The sequence below is a fragment of the Dasypus novemcinctus genome, chromosome 3 (genome assembly GCF_030445035.2).
Source record: "Dasypus novemcinctus isolate mDasNov1 chromosome 3, mDasNov1.1.hap2, whole genome shotgun sequence".
In the NCBI taxonomy this organism is placed as follows: Eukaryota; Metazoa; Chordata; class Mammalia; order Cingulata; family Dasypodidae; genus Dasypus; species Dasypus novemcinctus.
The window spans coordinates 184,878,651-184,902,992 of NC_080675.1; the positions used below are offsets into that span (position 1 = coordinate 184,878,651).

Here is a 24,342-nt window from a genome sequence, read left to right on the forward strand (position 1 = left end):
GCTGGTAGGACGTGGCTAAAAGCCCCAACCCCTCATCACAGGAATGGCCTTTCTGGCGTGACCGGCCCCTACCCTAAGCTGGCAGGTGGGCTCCCCTTAACTGCTAGGTATGCCTCGGAGCTCACGTGAGTAAGGAAAGATGCTCCGTCAGGAAATCAAGAGCCTCAGAGGGTGCTCCTCCAGGAAGCGGGGACCAAGACCAGGCACGGTTTTCATCATGCTCCGTGCTTGTGGTGCGTTTCCCGGCGAGGCATGGGACAGACCTCCCACTCCACAGGCCCTTCTGCAGTGTGATCTCGGGGGCTGCTTCTCCCCCCAAGAGCTGGACACTAGTTCTCTATTGCCTCAAATCTGAGCTAGCTCTTGTGCCTTGCTCGGTACGACAGACTGGGGCAGAAGCAGCACCGTGTGAGCTCGGCAGCCCAGCCTCAAGCGGCCTCTGTCTGCTGCTCTCGTCCTCTTAGAACGTCCCCTTTTGTGATGTTTCCTTACTGCGTACAGAAGCCCAGCCTGACTACTGAGTGATATCAGGAAAGGCCCAGCGATCGGCCAGCATCAAACTTCCAGCCACGCAAGGGAAGCCATTAGCTCATCAAGCTACTCCGCTCCAATCCGACGGCTATCTCAGGAGTGACTCCAAGCAAGCTTAGGAAGCACCCGGCTAGCCCAACCCACGAGAAAGAATTGGCGCTATAAGCCACTAAGTTTTGAGGTGGCTTGTAGCACAGCAATAGATAACTGCAACACCACATATAAAACCAAAATGTATTTTCTAAATTAGATATATATCTAATGTGAGATATTTAATCCTTTTATTCAGAAAATTACAAAACATTGCTTAGAGAAATTAATGAGGACCTAAATAAACGTTCAAATCTTAGAAGACATGCTATGATAATCTGGCACTCGATCAATAGATTCGATATAATCCCAGGAAAAAATTCCACAGTATTTATTTGTAGAATTTGACAAGTTTATTATAAAACTAACACGAAAAAGCAAAGGCCAAGAATAACCAAGACAATCTTTAAAAGGAAGGACAGTGTTTACTGGGTATCCAGACTTACTAGTAAATTTATGATTATTAAGACAATTTGGTACTGACTGAAGTCCAGACACAAGGACCAACAGTTATCAAACAGAGAATGCGGAAGGTGACCCAGGAGCAGAGGGACGCTTCATTTGCCATAAAGCTGGCACCGCAGAGCAGCACAGGAAAGACTGGCTTTTGAATAAACAATGCTGGGTCAAGTGGCTATTCCTATGGAAAAATGAAATGAGATGCCTACCTCAACCCACATACAAAAACCATTTCTTAATAAACTGTAGATCTAAATATGAAAGGTAAAATAATGATGTTATTCAAAGACAATAAAGAGAAAATCTTTGTTACCTTGGAGTAAGCAACGCTTTTTTTAAAATCAAAAGATACCAAAAATACTCTTATGAGGTAAAAAGGCAAACTCCTGAATCCACGAAATATCTATGTGTGCACGTGTGTGTATGAGATGTGTATATTATGTATATGTGTATATAAATATGTACACCTGACAAGTCAAATTGCAAAAGATTCATTTCCAAAATATATACAGAACTCCTTAAAATAAATTTTACTTATTTATTTTTTTGTGACACATTCATCGCATTTGATGAATACATTTTAGAGCACTGCTACACTGCATGGATTATAATTTACATTGTAGTTTTACACTCTCCTCCAGTCCTTTCAGTGGGTTATGGCAGGATATATAATGTCCAGCATCTGTCCCTCCGATATCATTCAGGACAACTCCAAGTCCCGAAAATGCCCCCACATCACACCTCTTCTTTCCTCTCCCTGCCCTCAGCAACTCCTGTGGCCACTGTCTCCACATCAATGACACAGGTTCTTTCATTTCTAGAGTCACAGTAGTTCTATAGTAGAAAACCAATAAGTCCACTAACCATATTTTATTCCTCCATCCTGAGGATCCTGGGATGGCAATGTCCACTCCATTTCTAAATCGAGAGGGGGCTTAGATCCCACATGGATGATGGATGCAATTCTTCTGCTTGCAGTTGTAGGCCCTCTTGGCTTCCTGGTGTAGTGTTTGACCTTCTTCACCTCCTTGTTAGCTGAGCTGGGTAAGTCCAATAAACCAGAGAGGAGGAGTTGCAACTCTGCTGAGGCTCAGGGCCCAGCTGGCGCATGGCCAGTCCAGAGATTCACTCTGCTGAGCATACACTCACCCCAGCACGAACCACAGGTTCAGTAAAAGTGACAAAAGAGGCATGCATGGAAAGGTCACATCTGAGTCCAACTCCATCACATTCAGGAGCACAAATTCCAAAGTATGACCCACTGGCAAGGCACTGAACTCCAGAGCCATCTGCCATGACCGTAGGACCTGGGTGTCTCTGTAGCCCTCAGGAGCACCAGTACCTGGGGTTGTATCTGCTTTGGCTGTCTCTGGGGTCCTGCTGAGACGTGCATAAACGCGACCCCTCTGATGACCTCCTGACTCATTTTGAAGTCTCCTAGCCACATAAACTCATTTGTCTTTAACATTTCCCCCTTTCATTCAAGGTCTTTTTCTAGTTCCATCACCAGCTGGTGAGTGGTAGTAACGCCTCGGTGCCAGGGAGGCTCATCCACTATAATGGAACCATGGCTGGTAGCTATGCTTCAGTATCTGTACATCAGCTGTAACAAATACAACATCCACACATAAAAGATCATTGCTGGGGTAGAGGGAACAGGGTTTATTGTTGGGTATATGGGAGTCCCCTATATTGTATGTGTGACTTTACTGTGATCTAAAACTCTTTTGAAGACACAATTAAAAAAAAAAAAAGGAGGAAGACACTGAGGAAGGAATGGAAGCGACAGCTTTGCCACTGTACACACAGGGCAACACTGTTCTATGATGAGAGGCAAAACGTCAAAAACAAAGGTTCATGATATTTTTCATTTTTTAATGCCGCAATTTATATTTTACTTTTAGTTTTTCTTAGTTATTATGTATTCTATTTCTAATCTTTAAACCTATCATTACTATTTCATTTTCCTACTAACTGAATTTGACTATATATTCAGCTTCATATTTGAAGAAGTTCTGGATCAGAGAGGGGTTCAACTATGGCAGGGGAGGAGCACGGGTGTGGGGTGCCATCGACGGGGGATGCACGGGTGGGGGGAGTGCTCCAGGGCAGGCATAGAGGGTCTACAGAGATGTTCAGATATTCATTGAATATTGTCATAGTGGATAGAGTTACACAAGACAACTAGGCAGTGCTGAGTTCCTGGCCAGGGGAGCTCTGTCATTCTCCCCAGTGGAACAGCAACGATCCCCCAAGTGCAAGGGCAAGGACCAGTGAAGAAGGATGGTCCAATGATGGGCCCTTGATACTGATGACTGTGCTCATGAGCCTGTGTGCCTGAAATTTCAACTAGGCCTGGAGCTGCAGGGTGCCTGAGAGTTACCCCCGAGAGCTTCCATGTTGCTCAAAGGCGGCCACTCTCTAAGCCAAACTCAGCAGGTAAATTTTTAAAAGTACATAGAACACAATGGAGAAATGGGCAAGAGCCTTTACAGGTGCTTCACAAAAGAGGGTCTTCAAAAGCCTAATCAACATGCAGGGAAGCACTCGGCCTGATTTTGACATGAGACAAGACACGGTGACTCCCCCACCTGGTGGCTAAAATGAAGATGACTGAAAATACCAACCACGGGTGACGGTGGAGAACAAAAGCAAGACCCACCCTCAGCTAGGGTGGGCAGTATCAAGTGGAACCACCACCGTGGCAAACTGTGTGGCATTCTCTACTACCACTGAACCTACTCACCCCAGAAGTTCATTCTTAGGTAGTGCACAAGAAGGGCTGTACGTGAACGGTCACGCGGCAGTGCTACCGGTAACAGCCACCACTCTGAACTCTTTCACAACAAAACACATAAATGCAATGGGATAGATACACAACGGAACACCAGACAGCAATGAGAACGAGGAGCCACCACCTGCAGCAGCACGGAGGCGCCTCACCCCTTCTCCACTGCTTCCGTGGATTCTGCCCTGGTCTTCCAGGGAACCGCGAACGCAGAGACCCTCCTGACAGCCGAGCTAGCGGCCCCTCCCTCATTTAGGGAGCTAGTCAGTCTCCGCCTGAGGCAGCCCCTGTTGATTTCTATCCTCCACTCCCTTTTTCCTTCCTCCATCTTCTCCTCCAGCCGCACTCTCTCTGCTGTTCCTCGAGTGTACCAAGCACGCCGTCAGCTCACCATTCCTGTGCTGGCTGTTCAATCTGTCCAGAAAGTTCTTTCTTAGGATACGCACGCGCCTCCTCCAGGTCTTCGGAAGCCAGAGGAGGAGACAGACTCCATCACGTGATGGAGGCGGAGATGAAGAGCTGTAGCCTCCAGGGAAGGCGAGTCCTGAGGAGACGTCTAGCCTCCAGAACTGCTGATAGCCTAGTAAGACGGGGGATCAACAGACGGATCTCGAACCTGGCAGAGTCCACGTGGACATCAGGAACCCCCAGGACGGCTGCTGGAAGACCCCACCCCCAAGATTCTGCCAGCCAGAACCAAGACTTCCTCTGGGAGCCAGGAGAAGCCCTGGAGGTTCCCTGGGGACTTTACCATTGGGTCCTCACTGGGGGATTGACGGGTGGGGTGACCAATCAGAACAGCAAACACTGGAGCCCTCCCCTGCCCTTAGCAAAGGGGTGGAATATTTGATAGTCTATAAAGCAGACTGCCCCTCAGCTCTCTTACCTCTGGATGGTTCCTGCTCTCTGTGCGCTGCTCTCACCATTTTTCCTCTGCCACAGGGCCACACAAGTAAAACCTGGGCATTTATAACCTATAATGGGGAACTGTAGATTTTCTCCCATTTCTCTTTCTTCCCTGTCTAGCCTAAGTCACCTGGTGTGCTCTTGAAATTCATTTCTGCAGCATAGCCAAGAACCTAAACGAAATCCGGTAACACTATGAGATGATAAATTCCTTCTGTTTAAATAAGCCAAACAGTCTGCGGTGTTTGTTATAGCAGCCCTGGCAAACTGAGACAATAAAAACCAGTTACCAGACACAGAGGGATTTCTTGGCTCTCAGACTCCAAGAAAGGGTCCCCCAGGTCCAGGCAGAGCTGAGGGAGCAGTGGAGCCCCTAGAAGCAGGCACTCAGGTGCTGTTAGCATCATCCTTTCCAGGTTTTCCTCGCTGCCCACCGATTTTACTCTCTCCCTGCAGAATGGCTTGTTTCTCGTCTAGGGAAGCATGAACTCCGTGCTGCAGACTTCCATTGCAGACTTCGTCACCGGGGAGCCTGGCAGTGGGTGCCCTCAAGCCAAGTTCTGATATGCTGGGAGTGGAATTTTTTGGACAATTTGGGTTCAGTTGCTGTCTTGATGACTGTCCTCACAGGGGGATCCTGGAATAACTTACGGGGGCTTTGGAGGTGGGGGACATTTCCAGGAAAAGGGCACTAGGGTCCCAGTGTTCCCCGAACCCGCCTTCACCCATGACGTGGTTGTCCGACAGTCCTGTGGCCTGGGTGAGCAGCAGGAGCCTCTCCCCACGAGGCAGGTGCCCAGAGCCCGAGAGCGGGGCCACATCACGTCAGAAGGAAGGCCTCCAGGGGAGCCAGGTCCGCAGGGGAGAAGAGGGCTCGAGGGTAAGTATCGGCAGCTAGAGCGGAGAGCCTAGGGACGGAGGATCGGGGCCAGGAAAAAGACGACAGATGGGGAAGCAGCACGGGCAGATCCTGGAATCGGGTGGTTGCCAGGGTTCCAGACATGCCAAGAGGCGTGCCGTGTGGGTGGGAGCCCCATTGCGTGGTGACGCTGCAGAATGAACCCACGCTGTCTTCAAGCACAGCCCACCCCGGCGCAGAGCCACGCCGACCTGGCACACGTCCAGGCAGGTCCCGGGAGAAGCACGGGGAGGCAGCCTGACCTGGAGCCCAGGCCGAGCAACAGAACGTGCGTCTCTTTTGACACAGAGACCAAGTTCAGTGCAATTTAAAGGGTTGACGACAAATGTTCACAAATGTTGCCAAGACTCCTCTCCAGTCACTGTTATTTGTTACCCAGGAAACCAAAGAGCCCCATGTAAACAATGAAGGCCAAATTGTAGAAATAAAAGTTCCCTAAGTATGAAATTATATTAAAATGCCGTGGCTTTCAACAAAATGGCTGATGGAAACTATTATGCTTTTATCCAGAAGGAGATTGAATGTGTCTTATTTACAATTACCCAGAAAATAACAATGAAGTGGCAGGGCTGTTGAGGGTAAGCCAGTGCTATCTGAGAGAGTTTCTCTTTGTGGCAGAGGAAGCACCAACAACGCTGCAGCTGGCCCCGGGGGCCCTGGAACCCTCCCCGCTGGAGACACCAGGCCGTGCCCGCTCCTTCTACACGACGAAGGCTGGCAGCCGGGCTGGGTATGGTTGAGGGAGCACCAGGCCACCAAGAAGGGGGCAGAGGGTCGGGTTGGCAGGGGCAGCTGAGGAAGACGCCGGGTGGATTTCATTCCAGAGCAGCGGGAAGCCAGCAAGCGGAGGCGGGACCCCACTGAGGCAGCAGGCTACGTTCTGCAGCAGGCCCTGAACGGGAAGCCTGCTGAGGACGCTGCCTCTGCCCTTTTGAAAGGTGAGACGCCTCAACCCACTCGGCTGGACCTGGAGCAGACAGAGGTGAGGAGCCAGGCGCTGCGGGTCAGGAGGAGGGACGTGGGGAGCGGCATTCCCTGAGCCCGGGCGACGGCTGGGGGTGCACCCCTCCCCACCGGCATGCCCAGAAGGTGCTGGGTGCGGGGGTCCATCTCGCACAGGGGGGTCCCTGCAGCCTGCCCAGAGCCCCCGTGCTGTGAGGACAGGGGCCAGCTTGCGATCACAGGACTCCCAGCAGGAAACAAGGGGTCATGGGCCACCGGGGCCCAGGACCACGCCTCGGAGAAGAGGGAGCAGACGACGGCTGACGGGAGGGCCCCGTGCAAGGAGGTGCTGCAGCCAAATTAATTTGAATAAGAAAAATAAGGACACGCAATCCTTTTAGGTGAATGTACCCAGAGGGCTGAACACAAGGGAAGCGCAGGAGAAGAACCTATGGCTATCTCACAAAGAAAAGAGCCCCTGTCTCCTTCACAGCAATAAACAAGCCAGTGAATCCGTCCCAAGCTGGAACTCAGTCTGGGTTTACTGCAGTGAAAATCTGTTTCCATTGAAATTTTACTCCAAAATTTGTTCCCATAATTTATATAATTATACTTAGTCAACAAACAACAAAACAAATGGCAAGCAAATGCTAAGTTTGTTCCAGGTTGTGCACGATCCATTTTCTAAATAATACTGCATTTCATGTTCTCTGGTTTCCATGACCCAATTGCTATGCCAAGCGTTTTAGTTTCCTAGCTGCTAAAGAAATGCCATACAATGCATTTGTTAAAAAACGGGAATTTATTGGCTCACCGTTTTGAGACTTGAAGTCCAAAACTGAGGCGTGGTAAGGCGGTGCTTTTTTCCTGGAGGCTGTGGCATCACGGGCTGACCGCCGTGAGCTGGCTCAGGCTTTTCTGGCACGAGGCAATGGCGCAGCAGCCTGCCCTGGCTTCTCCCTGCCCAGAGAGGTCCCAGTCGTCCAACGAAAGCGCAGCGTGGCTCCGCGGGGCCCACCTTGACCAAGCAACACCCAGCACCCTTACGCGGGCGGGCCAAGGCCACGCCCCAGAGAGGGTGCGCAGCTCAACCCACCACAGGCACGAGCTATGACTTTCTAAAAAGGAATTTATATGCCAGAGGTAAAATTCACCTTGGATCTGTCCTCCCTCCAGTGCTCACTGCCCCTGCCCTGACCATCCTCACTTTGTGTTTTGTTTCACGGTTATTTGTAATTTTTTTCTAAGAATAGGAGTTTATTTTCCTTTGAGTCCATTGGTTGTGTTTTATTCCTCTTTCTTTGTCTTGTGGTATTTTTTAAAATAAAAGGTTATGCTAACAACACCCCTCCTGGGGAAGTCATGGACACACTGATGCACCCCCACCCTGGTAGTGTGCAGGTGTGTGTTGTGTCTACTTGCGCTTGTGTGTGTGCGGTGTGTGCTGCTCCACTCGTTTGTGTGCAGGTGTGTGTTGTGTCTACTTGCGCTTGTTTGTGTGCAGGTGTGTGTTGCTTCCACTCGTTTGTGTGTGTGTATGTTGTGTTGTTTGTGTGCAGGTGTGCTATGTTTCCACTCTGTGTGCAGGTATATTATGTTTTCACTCTGTGTGCAGGTGTGTGTTGTTGCCACTCTGCATGTAGGTGTGTGTTGTTGCCACTCTGTTGCATACAGGTGTGTCATGTTTCCACTCTGTGTGCAGGTGTGTGTTGTCACTCTGTGTGTAGGTATGTGTTGCCACTCTGTGTGCAGGTGTGTCATGGTTCCACTCTGTGTGCAGGTGTGTGTTGTTTCCATTCTGTTTGTGTGCAGGTGTGTGTTGTTTCCACTCTGTGTGCAGGTGTGCCATGTTTCCACTGTGTACAGGTGTGTGTTGTTTCCACTGTGTGCAGGTATGTGTTGCTGCCACTCTGTGTGCAGGTGTGTGTTGCTGCCACTCTGTGTGCAGGTGTGCCACGTTTCCACTCTGTGCAGGTGTGTGTTGCTGCCACTCTGTGTGCAGGTGTGCCACGTTTCCACTCTGTGTGCAGGTGTGCCACGTTTCCACTCTGTGCAGGTGTGTGTTGCTGCCACTCTGTGTGCAGGTGTGCCACGTTTCCACTCTGTGTGCAGGTGTGCCACGTTTCCACTCTGTGCAGGTGTGTGTTGCTGCCACTCTGTGTGCAGGTGTGCCACGTTTCCACTCTGTGTGCAGGTGTGCCACGTTTCCACTCTTGTTCACTTGCGTACAGGCATTCGGTAGGCCTCTATTTAACCAGAGCGCGCAGGCAGCCGGGGGAGTGTTAAACCCTGACCAGTCCCGGCTGCTTCCCAGGCCACAGAGCTTGCCAGGTGGCAGGCCTCCCCGCCCCCGGCGCATTAGCCCGTCATTTGGGCCGCGCAGGCGACCCTCATCCCCGACACCAGAGCCGGGTAGCACTGCCGAGCAGCTGCCTGCCTGGGGGCCAGGGTCACTGGCCCCCCAGCTCCCCGTGGAGAGGGGCACGTGGCACTGCGTCCACTGCCTGGACCGGGCAGCTGGCTCCCCGGGGGCTGGCAGGGTGGACTCCTTCCCCTGCTGTTCCGAGTCCCTTCTGCTGTGCAAGCAATAAAGTGGCCACGTGCCAGGAGCCCGCTGGGCCTGCCCGGTGCCCCCATGCCCCACAGTCGCCCCCCAACCCCAGAGCAGTGTTTTCCCTGTGATTTATCATACGCGTGTTTTCATGTCTATGACACTTCCAGTAATTTTTTTCAATCTATTTTCATTTAGACATGCTTTATTAATTAAAGAATGCCCAGAATTCATCTAGATAAACTCTCTAAGGCTCAGTCTAGAGCCAAAAGTGGTTTGGATGGTGTCACCACAGAACAGCGCTAAGCATTACGTACATTTCACTGGGGCAACCAAAACACCAACCAGTAACTTGTTTAAAACGCATAATATAATGCAATTCTAAAAAAATAGATATAACTGCACAAACGAGCTAAATGAGGACAATGATAACACTGAAAGCGGACTCTTCTCCTGCAGAGCCTGAGGAAGCAGGTGCTGAGGGCCTCCTGTCCCGGGTTGGGCAGCTCCACGCAGCCCTTCGCAGGACGGTGTCCCGGGAAACTCCCGGAGGTCTCGGTCACCCTGGCGAGCGCGCAGGAAGGCTAAGGAGAGCTCCAGCGTGTGCCAGGCTGGCCCGCTCCTCCCAGGACAGCCCAGGACCAGGCCACGCCTGGGTCAACGGGGTCCCGCCAGCTCCTGCCCCAGCCAGGATGCCCAGGACTCAGCGGGGCAGCGTGAGACCCATTTCCAGACTCAAGGCCAGGCCTCTGTGACCGGGCATTTGGCAACAATTGTGTCCCTGAGCCTGAGAATAAATGCTATGGAAACATACCAGCATAAGATTAGGGAGCATTCCAAAACGGAACGCTCCAAAAATGACGAGCTGTACAACTTTCTCAAGGATTCCAAGGCCGTTCTTCTTTCTTGTGGTAAATAACCTATTTGCACCAATCCTCTTCATCCATTCTCTATGAAACACATTTAAAGGGTTGGCAGAAAAAAGGGGGATGGACTTATTTTTGGCAAGCAGGACAGTGTGTGTATCGTACATGGCTTTGCATTTTCCCCATAACCTTCCATTTCTTCCCGCTTTTAACCAGCCTTTCTTACGAGTTCCTCGGCAAGCCTCGAGAACGGTTTGGGAGCTCGTGCCTAAGAGTAAAACCTGCGTGCTCAGCCTTCTCTCCAGGAAATGCTAAGGTAATCTCATCTGTGACCTGTGTGGCCACTCTCGTGTCAACACATCCCTTACGTAATCATGTGAAAGCAGAAGCTCTGCCCTGCTGGGAATCACTGAGACCCTCTGCTCCTTGACTGCCGTCCTGAGCACCGCACTTTTCAATCAGGCTCCCTCTTCGCACGCATGAGACAGGTAGCGTAAAAGGCCACTCTTGCTTTGTGGCAAGTGCAGCTTGAGCCTTGGAGGTGCCACACTCTCTGCCCCCCACCACGGGTGAGGATTTAGGCCATGACCACGCTTGGTGTCTCTGGAGAGGGGACTGCCCTCCATACAAAGGGCGAGGGCCCACGCAAGCCCCCTAAGCACTCTTGGCTCACCACACTGTACTTGTCCAAGTCTTTCTGTACTCTGACATATGCCTCTCAGTTTGGTGGGATGTTGTATTAGTCAGGGCTCTCTAAGGAAAGAGAATCAACAAGGGGTATCTGTCAACAGTATGTGATTTTATCAGTCTCTCATGTGACTGTGGGGATGCACAAGTCCAGTTCCGCAGGCAGGTGCAACCAGGGGCTCCAACGAAAGTCCAGGGAAGGTCCTTGACGAGTTCTGGGAGACGCTGGCTGTCCAAAGACGAGCTGGGAACTTCTCACTCAATGCTGGAATCACTTCCCCTTTCAAGGCATTCAACTGTTTGGATAAAATGTCACTCACTGCTGATGGCAACCTCCCTGATGGATGTAATTGTAATCAGCTATCTATGATTTACCACTGCAGTAAAGTCAATGGGGACTAAAGTCCATAAATGCCCTTGTATTACAGTTAGTCCAGTGCCTGCTTGACCAAACAGCTGGGCACAATTACCTGGCCAAATTGACACATTAGCCTGACCGTCACAGAAGTTGTCATTTTATGGTTCCCTGCTATACTCAGAACAGGTTTATAAATATAACCACACCAAAGCACTGAGACCTCTTTACTCCATTAATTTCTCATTCGTTTGAAAATCTAATGTAAAGTAGTATGTTAATGGATCGAAACTTCTTCATCTCCCAGTAGAATTAATTCTCCTGTACCTCCAGGCTGCTAAGAACATTGTTACAGTATAAGTGGCCTGCATGCACCTGTTAAAACACTAGGATCTTCACCGCCCACTCCCCAGCACCACCCGATCTCTAAAAAGACCAATATGCAGTCATTTTTCATCACAAATTAAAAGATAAAAAAATGGATTGAAAATTGAGACTCATGATAAATTTAATAGTTCCTTTGTCTTGGTGATCAAATTTGTTTCTTAAAATGACTTTTTTCATTAAAAAAAAAGTGCCTTTCATTTTTCTCATAAGTTTCTATAGGAAGGAAGCCTCCACCAAACCGTGCATCATAGCAGACATTTTTATCGTGAGGAGGAAGAATGAAAGAGTGCCACAGACTGAGCAACTAAAAAAAAAACCAGGGAAAATGGACCTAGGTTTACCAGCTGAGATGCACAAACCACACGAGGAGCCTGCTTCCCTGGGTCACATGCAGCATCACATGCTTTACTGACTCAAGGGCAGCAAGTGCAGCCACAGGCTCTGGAGCAAACTTTAGTGTAGAACTGTGAAAACTTTATCCATTTGCTAAGAGTTTTCGTGTCATTTCTGTTATACTGTACATCACAGCGAAGGTACAGAAAAGAAGATGATTTGGGGAACAAGATGTGCTGATTATCTGAAATTTTTGTTGCTGAAAATCTTAAGGTTGTAAGTAAAATATTTTCTGCCATAGAAAATAGAAATACTGAACTTTACTCAATGAATCAAAACCTTTCATTGCTTCAGGCAAATCCCTAAAAATTAGTAATTCATTTCTTGAATGCTGGTAATGAAATTGCCTTTATCTTTTTATAACATTTATTATTTTACTAAATAAAATAGCAAGGCATGTAAAGAAAAACTTGTTTCAATAGCTGATAATCTTGTAAAGCAAAAATATGAGTAGCAAGGTTAGAAAATTCAAACTGTTTAGAAAATACCATAAGCAAAGGTAGATTTCTTTTCCAATGCATTCCAGCCTCCTCCCTAAAACTTTCAGTTTAAACAGTAACTTTTGATTCCTTCAAGAAAATACTGATGATAGTGTATATGATAGTACACATATTCCTCTATACAGATATTTTTTAAATGTACACAAAAGGTGATACTAAAGATACTGTTCAGTATCATTCTTCCTGTAACAGAAAAACACTCCATCTAAGCTCTATAACTCAGTAATTCCCAATCTTGGCGATGCCATGCCACACATCCATCCATCGATCCATCCATTTGTTCAAAAGATATATTTTGAGTGCTTTATTATATGCAAGACTCTAGTCCAGATTCTAGGGATAGAGCATTGAAAAAATAGACAAAATATAAACTCCTTCATGAGGTTTATATTCTCGTGTTAAATTACAGTTAAATAAGTTAAGAATAAAGTATATTAGAAGGCAATAAACGAACTTAGCATATAAATGCAATAACTCCCCCCACCCACCGCCCCCAGCTTGGGACATGACTCCCAGGGATGAACCTCCCTGGCATCAAGGAATTACTACCAAACTCCAATTAGCAAAGCAACTGGAAAAAGACCTTGACCAAAAGGGGGAAAAGGTAAAGACAAATGATTTTATATGGTTAAGAGACTTCCAAGTGAAGTGGGAGGTCATTCCAGATGTTATACTTATGTACGTCTTAGCAAGATCTCATTGGCTACTAAATTAAGACACTGCCCCAAATAGTGGCTCCTGAGGGCTCTGGAGACACCCAGGCACTATGGTCAGGGCAGATAGCTCATGAGTTTGGTGCCTCATCAGTGGGCCCTACTTTGGGATTTGTACTTCCCAGTGTGACAAAATTGGACTCAGTTGTGGTTTTCCTACACATGCCTCTTTAGTTCCTTCTATTCGAACCTATAGTTGGTGCTGAAGCTGGTGGGTGTACACCCAAGACACTTGAATTTTCGGATGTCCTGTGCCAGCTGGGCCCTGAACCTCAGGGGAGTTGCAACACCTACTCCACAGTTCACTGGACTCACACAGGACTACTAAAAAGGAGGTAATGATGGACAACCACTATACCAAAGAAATGAGAGTCCCATCCATTGACCGAATGGGACTGAAGCCCCTCTCAATGAGAGGTGGACTGGGCATCACCATCCTAGAATCCTCAGGATCAGGGAGTGAACTGTGGACTAGAGTGGACTTACCGTTATTCTACTACAGACTTATTGTGATTTTAGCAATGGAAGAACTTAGATCATTGATGTGGTGGCAGTACCATTGGAGGTTCTGAGGTCAGGGAGAGGGAAAGCAGGTATAATATGGGGGCATTTTGGGGACTTGGGAATTGTCCTGAATGACAGTGCAATGACAGATACAGGTTATTATATATCTTGCCATAACCTACAGAATTGTGTGGAAGAGAGTGAAAACTACAATGTAAACTATAATCCATGCTTAGTGGCAGTGCTCCAAAATGTGCTCATCAATTGCGATGAATGTACTACACTAAGGATGGATGTTGTTAATGGGGGCAAATGGGGGTAGTATGGGGTGCAGGGCATATGGGGATCTCCTATATATTTTTTGTAACATTTATGTAATGTAAATATTTTTTTTTTATTAAAAATTTTTTTTAAAAGGCAATAAAGCTGGAAAGGGGGCATAGAGATGAAGTGGCAGAGAATGTAGAGAGGGGATTCCAATTTAAATAGGGGGGTCAAGGAAAGCCATCTTCTAAGAAGGTGACTTGAGAAAAGGGAGTGTCCAAGGCAAGGGGGCATTTGGGTGATGAGAGCTCCAGGGGGAAGGAATAGGAAGTATTAATATAAGGCTGTGACACAGGAGCTGCCAGGAGGACTGAAGAGCGAGCCAAGAGGTATGGCTGCAGCTGAATCTGGGGGCAAGATAGAAGGGACTTTGAAGAGGATACACCAGCCACCAACTCACAGAGTCACAAATGCAGAAGAGTGGCTATAAGCTGCTAAATAAAGAATTCAGCAGGCCTCCATCCCCAGTTCCTGGGAAATACCTCCTAAATCTTTGGAATTCTGTGGTAGGCGCATAGGAGTGTCTCCTGTGATTCCTGGTGCCCACGCATTCAGCCTACCTGACAGAGTATGCTAATAGACGCAGGGTGGGCCATCTTAGGGGTGGGGGCCTGGCCAAACCAGAAAGACTAGTCATGGGATTAGGGGTCTGGGGATTTGAGCCAGGTCTTCTTGGCCCCACCTTCCAGGAAGAGAACCCTGTGGCCACTGATGCCATCAACCATGCCTACATAATGAAATCCAAGGAAAACTCTTGGGCACGAAGCACTAAGCAGCGTCCACGATTGATGATGCACATCCACCTGCCAGGATAGTGATGTGCCGACTCCACATGGCAAGGGCACAGAGCTCTGCCTTTGAGACATGCCCTGGGCAACTCTGCTGATCTGTATACTTTCTCACTACAATACAACTAACAATTGTAAGGACCGTGCTTTCCTAAGTTTGATAAGTCATTCTGGCAAATTATTGAACCTGGGGGTGCTACATTGGTGGCCAGTGAGGGTGGCCTGAGACCCCAAATTTGTGAATGATGTCTTCAATGAAGGTGGGCTTGTGGGTCTATGCTCTTGGGCTGTGGGGTCTGACCCTCCTCCAGGTAGAATCAAAACTGCATTGCAGGGAGGGGGTATAACTCACTGGTTGATTGCCTGCTTCCCCAGTACCTCCTTAAAAAAACAAAAAAAAATCAACTCTCATTGGGAAGCGGGGGTGGCTCAGTGGTGGAATGCCTCCTTTGTATGTACGAGGTTCTAGGTTCAATCCCTGCTACCTCCTAAAAAAAACTGCATCGCACTTGGTATCAGTTATTGAAGTTATTCGCACCTAGGCTAAGGTTGGAAAGTAAGCCACAGCGAGAACACCAACAAGTACGTCAAATATGTTTTTAATCACAAGTATTTATTGATTGCATCATCAGCTTTTCTTCGTCTGTTGAGTGATTACAGAATAATTCTTTAATTTGCTGTACCAAGCATTAGCCTTTTTATGCATCTCTAGGAGCTTACATCTAAGAATATTACTTTTTCCTCACTGTAGCAGTTTGATATGGCTATGAATTCCAAAAATAGATATTGGGTTATGTTTGTAATCTGATCTGTACCTGGGCATGATTGAGTTCTGATTAGGGTGTTGATTCCCCACCCCTTGGTGGGTACGGTCTCAGATAAAAGACATGGCAAAAAACAGAGTTGAGTGTTTTCTGATGTTGGAGTTTGATGCTGAAGCTGAAGCCCCAGGGAAAGAGAGAGAGTTGTTCGCCTGAGAGTCTACAGCTGACCTTGTGGAGAGAGGCAAAGCCTTGAGAGCCTCATAGCCTACAGCTGACCTTGTGGAGGAATCAGAGGAGCTGAGCCCAGAGGAACCGAGGAAGCCTGAACCCTCGCAGATGTCAGCAGCCATCTTGCTCCAACAAGAGGAAATGGACTTTGGTGAGGGAAGTAACTTTGGTTTTATGGCCTGGTATCTGTAAGCTCCTACCTCAAATAAATACCCTGCATAATACCCAGCAGATTTTTGGTATTTTACATTAGCACCCCTTTGGCTGACAAATATACTTGCCTATCCTTTTTTTCACTTTTTCTCTTTAAGATGATTAAAAAAAATTTTTTTTAACTAGGTAAGTTATGGGTTTACAGAAAAATCTTGTAAAAACTGCAGTATTCCTATATATCCCCTATTGTTGACATTTCACATCAGTATGGTAACTTTGTTCCAATTAATGAAGGAATACTAAAATTGTACTATTAACTATAGGCCATAGTTTACATTAGGTGTACTCTCCCCCCATAAACTACCTATTATTAACAACGTGCATTAGTGTGGTATACTTGTTATAATTCATGAAAGAACATTTTTATACTTGTACTATTATAGTTCATCACTTACAATAGGGTTCACTGTGTTATACATTGCTATGCTCAAGCCATGTTTATTCAAGTTTTCTTTTCAATTTTTGCATCCATGTTCATGAGAGAGATACCCTGTCTCTTCCCTTTATCAGGAGGTCTTTGTCAGGTTTAAGATAGCCTTTTCTTTCTAATGCCTTCATACAACGCAATAGGGAATTGTCCCTCTGTTTCATGTCTCATGTATTCTCTTTAATAAATGTTCTCCTATATAAGATCCTGGTACTGTTTCTTCCCTAATGTTCAGAAGAATGCATCAGCAAAGTTACCTGGGCCTGGAGTTTTCTTTGAGGTAAGGTACTTAATTGGAAGTTCGATTTCTTCAATAGTTAACGGTGTTGATTTGGTCAGAATCTTCGGTTTGGGCCATCTTTGGGGTTCCTTGCTTTTCCACCACCTGGCAATGCACATGGTCAGGTCTTCCTTGTCTCCTGGGTTCCAGCTTCCAGCTCTGGCTGCTTCCCGTGGCTTCTCTGTGTCGTTACCTTTGCTTAAAAGGACGTCAGCCGTCCTGGATGAAGGCATCCTCGTTTGGCTTGGGCACCTTAATAACACCTTCCAAGGTCCTACTTACAGATGGGCTCACAGTTACAAGACTAACGGCTCGGACCTGAATGTGCCTTTGGGGGGACCTGATTCAATCCCCAACAAGTTTATTCAATTTTGTATTTCTTCTTGTGTTAATTTTGGTAGATTATATCTTTCTAAGCATTCCTCCATTTCAGCTAAGTTTTCAAACATGTTGGAATAAACTTGCTAATATCCTCTCATATTTTTAAAGTCTATAGGATCTAAACTGATACCATCTTTTCCTTCCTGATATTAGTTATTTATGTCTTTCTTCCATCTTCATCAGTCTAACCATAAGTTTATTAATTCCATTACTTAGAAATGAATCAAGTTTTGCCTGTATCATCCTTGTTATACATTGGAATTACATTTAATTATTTTCTGTTATTCCTCACCATGATTGTATCAAGATTTAATTTGTTCTTCCTTTTCTAACTTCTTGAGATGGATGAGATAATTAATTTGCAGCTTACTGCTTCTGTTTAATATATGTTCTCAAGGCTATAAATTCCTCTCTAAACACAGCTTTACCTGTATCACACACATTTTCATATGATAATTCAACTCAAAATATTTTGTTAGGGATTCAATCACGTACCTCATAAAAAACATGATCTTAATCTTGAGTAGAGATTCAAGCCAAGGAATTCCAAGGGTTGTGACAAGCCAGCACCAGAACACAGCCCCCAGGGAGAAAAAGCACGGCTTGCCAATGCCTTAACCTGGGACTCCTGGCCTCTAAAATCACGAACCAATATATTCTTGTTGTTTACACCAGCCCTTGTAATTATTTTTCATAACAGTACAGACAAAATAAGACACCATTGTAATTTCTTCTTTGATTCAGAGATTATTTAGAAGAACATTACTTAATTTTTAAATGTAGATATATTTTTATAATTATCTTCTTACTATGTATTTCTAGCTTAATTATTTTGTTGTCAGGGACCACACTTTCCATGTCTTAAATCTTTGCTATTTGTTGGGGCATGTTTTATTGGTTTTTATAAATGTTCCATATCTTTAGGGGCCATGTATGCTCTGCTGCTGAATTTGTTACTTTTTCATCACTGAATGTGCAAACCTAGACACTAGTGTTTAGTCTTGCTCATTTAAAAAACCCATTATATATATTTTTTTCCTTTTTTTGGTCTTTATTTTTTTAAAGTTACATTAAAAAAATATGAGGTTCCCATATATCCCCCACCCCCCTCACCCCACTCCTCCCCCCATAACAACAACCTCCTCCATCATCATGAGACATTCATTGTACTGGGTGAATACATCTCTGAGCACTGCTGCACCTCATGGTCAGTGGTCCACGCCATAGCCCACACTCTCCCACAGTGCACCCAGTGGGCCATGGGAGGACATACAATGTCTGGTAACTATTCCTGCAGCACCACCCAGGAAAACTCCAAGTCCCAGAAACACCCCCACATCACATCTCTTCCTCCCACTCCCTACCCCCAGCAGCCACCATGGCCACTTTCTCCACACCAATGCCACACTTTTTTCAATTACTAATCACAATAGTTCATGAATAGAATATCAGTAAGTCTACTCTAATCCATACTCTATTCCTCCATCCTGTGGACCTTAGAATGGTTGTGTCCACTCCACATCTATATCAAGAGGGGGGCTTAGATTCCACATGGATGATGGATGCAATTCTCCTGCTTGCAGGTGTAGGCACTTTTGGCTCCCTGGTATGGTGGTTGACCTTCTTCACCTCCATGTTAGCTGAGTGGGGTAAGTTTAATAAACCAGAGGGTAAGAGTTGCAAGTCTGTTGAGGCTAAGGGCCTGGCTATCACATGGTCAGTTCAGAGATTCAGGTCCCCTGGGTATACACTAAACCCCAGCACCAATGACAGATCCTGTAAAAGTAAAAGGAGAGGCTTGTGGACAAAGATCACATCTGAGTCCAGCTCTATCACACAGAAACACAAACTCCAAAGTAGGACCAACTGACATGGCACTGAACTCCATCTGCCATGACCATAGAACCTGTGGGTCTCTGTAGCCTCAGAAGAACCAATACCCGGGCTTGTATCTACTTTATATGTCTCTGGGACTCTGTTCAGATGTGCAAAGGGCAACCCCTCTGATAACCTCCCAGCTCTTTTTGAAGACTCATAGCCATATAAACTCATTTGTCCTTTCCATTTCCCCCTTTTATTCAGGAAAAAGCATGTTTAACTCCTGGTATTATATGTAGACTGAGATATTCTGCTGGTCTGAGTTGACCCTTTTATTCAAGGTCATTTTCTAGTTACATCATCAGCTGGTACTTGGTAGTAATCCCTCAGCGCCAGGGAGGCTCATCCCCAGGAGTCATGTCCCATGCTGGGGGAAGGCAACACATTTACACGCTGAGTTTGGCTTTGAGACTGGCCACATTTGAGCAACACAGAGGCTCTCAGGAGGTAACTCTTAGGCATCCTGCAGCTTCAGGCCCATTCACATTCCAGGTGCACAGGCCCACAAGCATAGTCACCAGTATCAAGGGCTCATTGTTGGACCCTCCCTCTTTTTTGGTCTTTGCCGTTGCACTTGGGGGATTGTTGCTGTTCCTTTAGGGACTGTGACAGAGCTCCCTGGCTAGGAACTCAGCACTCCCTCAGCTGTCATTCCCAATTGTAACCACTATGAAAATATCCAAACATTTCCATGTACCCTAGACACATGCCCTGGAGAACTCCCTGCCAACCATGCATCCCCGTCAACAACATCCCACACCAGTATTCCTCCCCTGCCATTGCTGAACCTCTTGTGATCCAAAACCTCTTCAAAAATGAAGCCCAATATATTGCCAGGTTCCATTAATAGTTATAGTGATGAGTTTAAAGGTTAGATATAGAATACATACTAATCTAGAAAAACCAAGGTAAAAATAAATTGGGGTATCAAAAAATTTAAAAATGCAAAAGCTTTGTTTTTTATGTCCTGCCCACCACCACTGCAATAAGTGTTGCCTATATATTTTTGTCTCTTTTAATCTCCATTATTTTCTTTTCCTTATACTCTGTCTGTTGGAAAACCCTGGACATTTCCCCTGTCATTTCCCCCACCTGTATCCACTGATTATCTACTACTGGTGCAGGTGAATGTATTATCCTGTTCTAGGTATTTCCTGTAACTTAGCACAGGAGTTAGACGCCTGGTTAGATGTTGGCTGCATGCCTTTGCAAGATGATGGGCTGTGCCACTGTCATTCCTAAGGAAGAATGTCAAAACTGGTTGTCTTTCTTTACGTGATTTTAAACAGCTCTTACTATGTAATTCCTAGGAGGCTGCAAATGGTAATAATCTAATGCTGTTATTTCTTCGTCATTTACTAAATGAAGTTTTTAAAATATAGAGCTGGTAATACTCTCATACTATGCTTGATTATTTCCCTTTATTTACCAGTTTTCAAGAGAACACGTACATTCCCTAGCATCCTCTATAAATAGCCACTTAATGTTTTGTAAATATCATTATGAACCCATAGATTTAAAACATGTTAGATATGTCTCATTTCCCTGCAGTTATTACTAGTTTTGATGTGTACACTGTCCCAATTTTGGCAAGAGAAAACTTTTTTAAAGTTGGCTGGTAGTTCTGTTTTTTATTAAATACTTTTTTATTAGATTAGTTGTAGGTTTATGGAAAATTAATGCAGAAAATACAGAGTTCCCACATCACATTCCCCTCCCTGCCGTCCATTATTAACACTGGATTAGTGTGGTATCTTTGCCCCAAGTAAGGAAAGAACATTATAATTGTACTATTAATTATAGTTCATAGTTTATGTTAGGGGTCAATGTTTGTGTTGTACAGTCCTCTGTGAGTTTTTATCCTAGTAACATAAATACATACCACCTAAAAATGTCCCCTTCTAATGTCAAATATATAATACAATGTTGTTAATTAAATTCACAATGTTGTGCTACCATCACCACCTCTACTATCAGAACTTTTCCATCACCCCAAACAAAAATCCTGCACCAATTAAGTATTAACTCCCCATTTCCCACCCCCATCCTGGCCCCTGGTAACCTGTATTCTAGTTTGTCACTCTGAATTTGCTTATTCTAATAATTTCCTATCAGTGAGATCATATACTATTTGTCCTTTTATGCCTGGCTTATTTCAGTCAACATGATGCCTTCAAAGCTCATCTGTGTTGCTGAACATCTCAGCACTCCATTACTTTTTACAGCTGAATAATATTCCATTATATGTACATAGTACATTTTGTTTATCAGTTCATCTATTGATGGACACGGGTTGCTTCCATCTTTTGCCAATTGCGAAAAACGTTGCTATGAACATTAATGTGCAAATATCTGCTTAAGTCCCTGCTTTCAATTCTTCTGGGTATATACCTGAGGTGGGATTGTGGGTATAGGGTAATTCTACATTTAACTTTCTGAGGAATTGGCAAACTATTTTCCACAGCAGCTGCCCTGTTTTACATCACCCCCAACAATGAATGAATGTTCCTGTTTCTCTACAGCCTCTCCAACACATATTAGTTTTATAATATTTTTAATGGTGGCCATTCTAGTGAATGTGAAATGTTATCACATTGTGGTTTTCATTTCCCTAAGGATGTTGACCATAGTTTCAGATGTGTATTGGCCATTTGTGTATCTTCTTTAGAGAAATGTCTATTCAAGTCTTTTGCCCATTTTTCTATAAGGGTTGTTCGTCTTTTTGTTGTTGAGTTGTAGGAGTTCTTTATAAAGTTTGCATATTAAACCCCTAGTAGACATGTGATTTCCAATTTTTTTCTCCCATTCTGTAGGTTGTCTTATTACTTTCATGATGAAGTTTTTGGATGTGCAAAAGTTTTAAATTTTGATGAAGTCCCATTTATCGATTTTTTGTTGTTGTTGTGCCATGATTTTGGATTTTGGTGTCAAGTCTAAGAATTCATTACCTAACACAAGGTCCTGAAGATGCTTACCCATGTTTCCTTCTAGGTGCTCAATAGTTTTGGTTATTATTTTTGGGTCTTTAATATATTTTGTGATTTTTATATACGGTGTGAGGCTGGAGTCCACATTCATTCTTTTGCACACAGCCAGCCAGTTTTCCCAGCACCATCTGTTGAAGAGACTGTTCTTCCCCCACTGAGTGGACTTTGCACCCTGTCAAAAATCAGCTATCCATAGACGTGTTTCTTTCTGAACTGTCAATCCTATTCCATTGGTCTATATGCCTGCCCTTGGGCCAGGACCATGTTCTTTTGATTAGTGTAGCTTTGTAATAAGTTTTAAAATTTGCGAGTGTGAGTCATCAACTTCCTTCTTCTTTTTCAGGATGTTTTTGGCTTTGGGGCCCTCACCCGTCCACGTAAATGACGACTGGCCCTTTCCATTCCTGAAGAGAAGGATTTTGGAATTTTGACTGGTATTGCATTGCATCTGTGTCCCAAACTGGATTCTAAATGTTCAGAATGGTGCCAGTAGGTGGAAGATGATCAATAAACATCAGATGAATGAGTGACTGAATGAATGAATGAATGACTTATAAAATGACAAGGTGCAAAGATAAATTCCTTAATTAAAATTCACTGCCTGGGTTTCTCTTTCTAGTTAAGTTGGAGTAAGCACACTCCACCCTCTCTCTCCAAATATTACAACCCAAAGCCCTGGACAAAATACACAAAGCAACTATCCTAGGACTGAGAAGTTAATAACTGCATGCTAGAAAGCACAAAGGGAACTTGAGGCTCAAAGAACAACCCAGTGGTGGTGGTGGGTCCCTATTTTTCCTCTGTTTGGTTTTGTTTTTTGCTTCCAGGATCTACCAGTTTAGCCTCCCATACCTCCAGAAACTATGAACAGACACAGACAGAAAAACCCAAGGAACTCTCTCTCAGAGGACTGGAAAGGGAGGCTGCAAGACAAGGTTCACAATTCAGGTGAGCACTAGTAAGGAAGCTACAGCTCCAGGAGAGCAACAGTGGCAATTTTAGACGGTGGGGCAGTGGAGGTGGGAGTGGCAACACTGGCAGCCCCACAGGCTCTTTTCTCTCACCATTTTGCCCTGAGGCAGGTGTAGTCATGGTAAGTCAATGGGAGTATGGAGGCTAACACCTACCTTCTAGAGCTAGATCCTTAGGAACAGGTACCCCTCAAGCAGGAGAATGTGAGGAAGATAATGAAGAGGGGAACGATGAGCGAGAAATCCTTTAGTTCAGTGCGTGAGGTCCTGGGCTCCTCACTGAGCTTGACGTGCACAGTACTGACCAGAAACAGCAAAGGATGGAAGAAGTGAAATGTGGTGTGGACAACTCCAGGCCCCAGTAGGATGAGTGTCTCAAATATACGGCAGATAAAGCAGCACTGCAAATCCTTCACTAACTAAACTGACACTGACCAACAGCCCACACATGGCAAGTCAGGACGTGCAGCCTTCACCTAAAAACAAGCCCCAACGTTCTCCAGAAGAATTTGTCAGGCTCCAGAGTCTCATAACGTAATACTCAAAATTCCCAGAACACAATTTGAAAATATTCAACATAAAATAACTAGAAAAATCTATACAACTATCCAGGAAAAAGGTAATAAGTATATATCAACCCCAAGATGATCCACATATCAGAATTATCAGACAAGAACATTAAAGCAGCTATTATATTCCTGCTCCATAAAGTAAAAGGGAACACTCTTGAAACAAATGGAAAGACAAAAGGTATCAGCATAGAAAAATACAAGCTTAAAAAATAGACATTTTAGAACTGAAAAATAAAATAATAAAAATTAAAATTCACAGAAAGGACTCAACACTAGAATAGAAAAGACAGACAAGAGACAGTGAACTTAAAAATAGTTCAATAAAAAGTTAACAAGTCTGAGTTACAGACAGAAATACAACTGAAAAGGTATTAACAGAGCTTCGGGAACAAATAGGATAATAGCTCAAGGTCTAAAATTCATGCCATGAAAGTACCTGAGGAATAGGAGAATGATACAGGTAAAAAATATTACTGAAGAAATAATACAGAAAACTTACCAATTTTTAAAAAGAATATAAATTTATTAATCCATGAAACTCATTAAATTCCAAACAGGACAAACTTAAAGAAAGCCATGCCCAAAAAGATAATCAAACTGGTGAAAATCAAAGAAAAAGGGGAAAAAATCCTTAAAGAAGCCAGAAAAAAAGACATATCACAAGTAGGAAAACAAGGATATAAATGGCAATATAGGTAGTACGAGAAATTATGATGACCACAAGAAAATGAAAATGAAAAATGACATTTTTAATTTGTTGAAAGAAAAAAATTACTGATCTAGAATTCAGTTATAGGCAAAAGCATTTTTCAGGAGTGAAGGTGACGTAAAGATAATCACAGGTGAAGGAAAACGCAGGGAACTCATTCAGAGACCCACAGGTTCTACGGTCATGGCAGATGGCTCTGGAGTTCAGGGCCTTGTCAGTGGGCCCTACT

The 24,342-nt window shown here is 45.0% G+C and overlaps 1 protein-coding gene and 1 long non-coding RNA gene across 3 annotated transcripts in view; one reads left to right on the plus strand and one right to left on the minus strand.

The window, feature by feature from the left end:
- Window positions 1-24,342, minus strand: part of ENTREP2 (endosomal transmembrane epsin interactor 2) — a 395,143-nt gene that overhangs the window by 163,412 nt on the left and 207,389 nt on the right. The gene's annotated exons all lie outside the window — the stretch shown is intronic.
- On the plus strand, window positions 6,298-16,536 carry LOC101442091 (uncharacterized). The gene is made up of 3 exons (XR_009185282.2): window positions 6,298-6,675; window positions 10,269-10,368; window positions 11,692-16,536. It is a non-coding gene; the product is annotated as an uncharacterized lncRNA (long non-coding RNA).